This window comes from Lathyrus oleraceus, chromosome 5 (assembly GCF_024323335.1).
Source record: "Lathyrus oleraceus cultivar Zhongwan6 chromosome 5, CAAS_Psat_ZW6_1.0, whole genome shotgun sequence".
Classification (NCBI taxonomy): domain Eukaryota; kingdom Viridiplantae; phylum Streptophyta; class Magnoliopsida; order Fabales; family Fabaceae; genus Lathyrus; species Lathyrus oleraceus.
The window spans coordinates 371,712,358-371,719,584 of NC_066583.1; positions in this window are offsets into that span (position 1 = coordinate 371,712,358).

The window sequence follows — 7,227 nt, forward strand, 5'->3', positions numbered from 1 at the left end:
CAAACATACGCATGTAAAGCATAAGGCATTCTCGGTATCCCAAGTGATAAGCTAGAAGTTGTTTTTAGTACTCAGACTGAAGATTATTCATGACTTATCCTTTATTATTCCCAGCAGGGGTCGTTGGCCCACGCGCCGCCTCAATTATCATTTTCCCTATTTCTGCCGATGCTGACAGGCATGAAAGTTTTTGGTATTCAGACCGAAGTGGCATTCAGGCCAGTTTTCCGATGTTCAGATCGAAGAATTTTCCGACGTTCAGGTCGACGCAACTTGTGGCATTCAGGCCAAGTTTCCGGTATTCAGACCGAAGTGACATTCAGGCCAGTTTTCCGATGTTCAGATCAAAGAAGTTTCCGACATTCAGGTCGATGCAACTTGTGGCATTCAGGCCAAGCTTCCGGTATTCAAACCGAAGTGGCATTCAGGCCAGTTTTCCGATGTTCAGATCGAAGAAGTTTCCGACATTCAGGTCGATGCAACTTGTGGCATTCAGGCCAGTTTTCCGCTATTTAGACCGAAGTAGCACTCAGGCCAGTTTCCCGGTGTTCAGACCGATATTTGATAATCTAATATCTTCCGATGTTCAGATCGAAGAAGTTTCCGACATTCAGGTCGACGCAACTTGTGGCATTCAGGCCAGTTTTCCGGTATTCAGACCGAAGTGGCACTCAGGCCAGTTTCCCCGTGTTCAGACCGATGTTTGATAATCAAGTATCGTCCGATGCTCAAATCAAAGTCATTTCCAGTATTCAGATTGATGAGCGGCATTCAGGCCATGGTTATTTCTGTGTTACCATTTATTTTGGTATTCAGGCTAACATTCCTTGCTTCGGTGTTCAGACCGACTCTCACCGTACCAAACTGATTCTTTTTCAAGACCACCTCTTGGCCGATTTTGACAGGCATTGTTACTTCCTTTTTTCACTTCAGTGTAAATTTTCGGGCTTTTATCTTATTCAATCACTTAATAGCTCGAAAGTGCGAAAGTCGTTGCTATCTTCCTTTCGGGTTTCCAGTTGATTGAATAGGGGCAGCTGTAATACCCCAAAATTTACCCTTCATTTTTCCTGGAAGCATGGGATTATGTTTTACACTTCATTAGCATCATATTAGGTCATACTCATTGCATACTACATTAGTGCCATGGAGATCAGGTTTTGATCGATCACTCCTTAACAGAAGGAGCGCACACAAAGAAAGATTGAGCATTGGACTTCATTTTCTAAGTATACAAGTCTCAAGGGTCTCAGGTAGCTCCAGGTATCTTATTATGGTCCTCAGTTCATCCGGGAAGGATTCAAAGCTATCAGAGTGTTCATCTGGATTTAATCAGAAATTAGGGTTTCATGGCTACCTGCAACAGGCAATGTTTGGTTAGAAGTAGAGGAGCTCATCCATGTCATGATTAGAGAGGCATCTTGGCCCAGGAAGATTCACAATTATCTCAGAAAGATCCATTGGCAATCAGTGCAATCAGTTCCTGATCATTTTGCCCTAAAACTAGGGTTTTGTATAAAATCAGTTTATTTCTGATTCTTTGGGTGAAACTCTTTTCCATGTCCCTCCATATGTCCACAAGGGTCTACATACAAAAAACCAGCTCTTTATTTGAGCTAGAAGTGCTTCAATTGATCAATGGAATCAGGAATCAGACAGTTTGGGAAAAGTCAACTGTGGGGCCAGAAAAGTCAACTCCTGACATTTTGGGAGTGGAATCTCAAAATTCATGCGTAAGGGAGCCTACATGTGAAATTTTATCAAGGTTGGATCATGGATTCATCATTTAATCCGGAATTGGAAAAGTTACTTAATTTGGAAATGGTTGACTTTCCATTTAGGCAAGTTTTCATGATTGTTGCACTCACTTTAAACCCATTTTACATCAATATAAAAGCTCCATTTGAAATTTTCTGCAACATGAAATTTGTTCCTCTTGTTCCAAGCTTTCTATATATATAAAGTTTGCTCCATTTGGATTAGAATTGAGAAAGTTATGCTTAGTCAAAGTGAGACATATTTTTAGGACACTTAGAAAAATTTCTAAGTCCAAAATCTTCAAAATTTGTCAAGACTTCTTGGCCAGTTTTCTTGCACTTCAAGGCATTATTTGAAAATACTTTCTTCACAACAATTGTACCTTGTCATGTCCTATTTCACATACTTTGGAATCATCTCATTTGGATCCATGGTTTGAGAGATACATTCATTTGAAGTGGGCACCATGACTTGATTTTCTAGGCAGATTTTGGTCTGGCTGGCCCAATCAAATTTTCTAAGCATGCTGCACAAACCAGTCACGTTTTTTTTTACCTCTTTTGGCCATGCATTGGACATCCATTCACTTAAGTTTGGCCCAAAATAACAACATTTTACACCTCACTTCACACTTTTATTCTTATGGATAAATCACTTATTAAAAAGCCCATGAGAACACCTAATCCACCCTATTTAAGAAGCTGAAACCCTAACCATAAAGGAGCATTGGAATTTCGTGGCGAGGAGGCAAAGCTTCATCACATATCAGATTCTATTCCACTTCTATTTTCCATTAGGTAATCATCTCTTCCATTGCCATGTTTTGATATATCTACGCTTGCTTACCATGTTCATCACCATTAATCCTTCCATTTTCATATTTCTTTTTCTTATTTAAAATAATTTCTTCGTCCATAAAATTACCCAAAAATATTTTTCACTTTTCTCAACATTTTATTTAATTTGATATAATTTTTATTTTCGTATTTTTTTAATATTAATATTTTATTTTAATTATTTATTCTAAATGGTCCATTTTAACACACTTTTTTTATTAATTTTATTTTTATGACTTAAAATTATTGTTAGCATTTGATTTTTGGGATGAAGGTTGACCACTGTCTCATGGTCAACCTGACATTTTCTTGGAATTTTATTTCACATTTTCAATTTATTTTGGATTTATTTTTGACTTAGTTTAGTTGGTTGACTTTTAATTTGACTTCTGTTTTATTTTAATTAATTCACGTGCCAATTTTCATTATTTTAAAAATCTTTCTGGGGGATGATGATGTCCTGACCCCACCTTATTCAGTTTAATGTTTCATAATTTTCTTGATTAGTTTACTATTTATTCTTGATTTATTTCTAACCTAGTCTTATTAATTGACTTTTGGTTTGAACTATGTTTTATTTTAATTAATTCACGTGCCAATTTTCATTATTTTTAAAATCTTTTTGGGGGATGATGATGTCCTGACCCCACCTTATTTAGTTTAATTTTTCATAATTTTCTTGATTAATTTTCTATTTATTTGTTATTTTTTAAGTTTACTTGAATTTTCAGTTAACTTCTTTATGATCGATGTTTGACTTAGGGATTGCTTATGGCAATTGAAGAGATCTTTTGATCCTCCCTCGTTAATCTCATATGCCATGTATTATAGGCCTTTTACCTTGATTTTATTTGGTCCTTAACTCATTTCCTGATTAAATTATTCAGTGGACCCTTCGTGTGCATATTTTCATCTGTTTGATTCATCTGTTATCTTTTATACTTGTTTCTCTCATTCATGCTTTCTATTGCTTGATTATTTAACATGTTCATAATCCCATGCATTGTTTAAATGCTCCATTATTTGATTCTTTGGTTTGATTATATATTGTTTATTTATCCGATCTGATTGATAACTGTTGCCTACTTGAATGATGTATGAGGCATATATTCTTATTGTTTGTTTGCCATGAACAATCCCCATTCATAACAAATGTACCCCTCTCCCATAAAGTGTATGATATTTATTCCTTTATTTCTTTAGTCACCTGTTAATACAAGAATTAAAACGAACATCCGATAACCATTTCAAAATAAGATCAAAAGCTCGATCCAACGTCGAGTAATCATTTTCAAAACTTAACAGAACCAACACGCATTCATCCATCCTCTTGTGAGTCGATTGCCTCAGGAATCGCCATCTACCTGTAAGTCGATTGCCTTTGGCATCGCCATCTACCCTTATCCGTAACTCCTCTCCGCGCTCCATCCTTCGACTCTTATTCCGTTTAGGTAGCACCCATTAGGTAGAACCCTTTGTATGATAACATAGGTAGAATTCCCCTATTCTTTGCATGCTAACATTAGGTAGATGTTCCCCTTTATAAATCCTAACACATAGGTCCATATTGCATGACAACTCTAGAGCAGAGCTTCCCCACTTTTAGACCTTCCGTGCGTCTCTGATCCTGTGGCATGTCAGTCCGTTCTATTGCAAAGAGGTAACCGCCTAAGACTCGATTCAGCGAGCTGTGACACCTACTACTAGGACGTTGAACACACTGCCCACCCTCCTTTGACACAGCTGGTGTCCTCTTTTGTAAGTCCATGTTCAGATGGCAATCCTTAACCCCTAGTTAGCCGAACTACGACAACTCTGATTCCCATGTTCAGATGAGATACGTAGGCACGAGACGCGATGTCTCGCCGAGTTTGACTGACGACTAACAACTAATCCTTGCTTAATTTCGCCCTTGCTGCGATTATTTTCTCTCGCCCTCGTTGCGATCGAGATCGTCCCTTTCCATTGCCCTAGTTGCAATCGAGACCCTTGTTCCCGTAGTTAGCCGAACTACGTTTTGCTCTGATTCTCATTCCAGATGAGATACGTAGGCATAAGATGCGACGTATTACTGAGCACACTTATCTTTAACCCATAGGTAGCCGAGCTACGAAGACTCTGATTCTCATACTCAGATGAGATACGTAGGCAGTGGATGCGACATCCTTGCGAGTCATTTTCTTTTAACCTTCCTTTTAGTAAATAGTACTTTAGATATACCTACACCCTTTAGACTAGAACAACACTTATGAAAAGGGCTCCCTAGGAGTACCTAGGATGTTTTTGGTGCTTAAAACCTTCCCATTGTATAACCAACCCCCTTACCCAGATCTCTGACATTTTTACTAGTTTTTGATTCGATAAAACTTTTAGGTTTTTGTTCACTTTCGAACCATTCCTTTGGATAAATTGAAGTGCGGTGGTGAATCGACTTGTATGGTTTACCTTAGATTTAGTCAATATCTCTAATGGTAACGAATACCTCGCTACAATCGTACCCTAACATTTAATTCTCCTTGTTTTCGGTTATACCATATATAGTGGCAGACGCTTCCGGCTAATCCACATATTGGTCAACGCATGTTTTACTCTTGGGTTCAGTTTTCTTCCCTTTTGGAGTTCAAATCAGATTACCCTTTGGTTCAGATCATATTTATTATCACAGATTCTTTCACATCCTACTATTAGTTCTATGAACTACGGAGCTCTGAATTCCTTATTGCACTATAAGGATACATAGGCATGAGGGCCCTAATCCTCACCAAGCACTCTATCTTTTTCTTTTCTTTTCCCTTTATTCTTTCGCTAGTAATATTTAGATATAACACTCATTCGAGTAAGAACAATCAAAACGGTTCTATGGAGTACCATGGATGTTAGGGGTGCTAATACCTTCCCATAGCATAACTGACTTCCTTACCTAGCATGTCTCTTTCCCCCGGGTTTTATCGATGTTTTCCCTTTCCTTCGGGAAAAAATAAAGTTCCATGGCGACTCTGTTGTATGTTCGAGCATGCGATGCCTTCGGGTATATTTCCTCTAGCTTCAGCTGGCGAATCTGCTAGGGATACTTCGCTACTTGGAGTACTTCTTAGTCTCTAAAAGGAGTCGAACCTAGTTTTGATGCTTTCTTAGCTTGCTTAGGGTGTTTATCATTGTGCTTTACTCGCTTTATCATTATATTCATTTGCTTTATATTATGGATATTAGCTATTATACTCTCTGTTGGGTTGGGCTATTGTTACATGAGAGAAAAGCTCTACACCTGAGCTTGAGTATAGACAAAGGATATCAATGTGACTAGAGTCGTGTTTGACCTCCGTGGAGTTATTCTATGATCATGGTTGACATGAGATGTCACACCTAGAGTAGATCCTTTTGGGAGAATCATTGTCCGACGAGTCAATCGTCTAAGGTAATGGTATCTCAAAATGGGTCATTGACTCTAGGAACCTTTTAGGATCACCCTTTGAGGATAGTACATACCCGTGATGGGGATATGGGTTTTTTCTACAAGAAACCATAGACTCTACAAACCTTTATTCTCATGGACGTCGGACCTTTGATCCTACATCAGGAAGTATACACAGATTATCCAAATTATTTGCACTATTAACATATGTTATTACATACATCATTGTATTATTGTATATATGTCGGAGCTTTGAACCTGAGTTGTTGTACCATCAAGGATTTGAATCTATGGATGTGGCATAATTATTTGCATCTCATCCACTCATTCATTTGCATTTCATGCATGTTAACCAGAAAACTCACCTTATCCATTCCTCAGTCAGAAAGACAATGATTCGCCGACACCTATCATCTAAAAATCATGGGAAAAGGTAAAAGCATTGACAAAGCTGACATGGTCTTGGGGTTATTCTTGGATATCATGACAAGGGACTTCCCAAATCAGGTTGCGATTGATGAGCAAGTTGAAGACGGTCTGAAGAAACATAACAAATAGAAGATCATTGTAGGCATTCTGCCACTTCCTCCTCAAGAACAATGTTTGCTACCACATCAGAGGCCTGCTCAAAGCAACCAGAAATTGAAGCAGAAGAAAACCAACCAAAAGAACAACAAACAGGAAAAGAGACATCTTCACAATGATCCAATTCCTATGAGTTATGCATATTTGCTACCTATACTGGTTAATAATAGGGAAGTTGTGCCTAAATAGATCGAGCCTGCTAGGTTCCCCTACACCCGTAAGCATGACCCTTATGCCACGTGTGGATACCATGCTGGATGCGTAGGGAACTTTACAGAAACTTATCATGTTCTCAAGGACAGAGTTTCAGAGCTCATTAATCATAAGTTGTTGTGCTTCACACCTATGACTGCTGAGACGCTTATTGAGAAGAGGTTTAAATACAAGGGTCCTCCAATTCAAGTTCAATTTCCTCTAGATGTGGTCCAACATATTATGCACTATCCAAACCAAGGATACCACTCTGAATTATTGTTGTCCTATCCTGGGGCGTCGTCTTCTACTATTGTTGCACCTCAGTGCGCCTATACTGGGGCACCCTATGTCCCATTTGGAGTTCATTATGGTCATACTTCTCACCAGATAGCCAATCATGGCTTAGTACACTCTGCTCAGACGTTCCCACCAATAGTTATT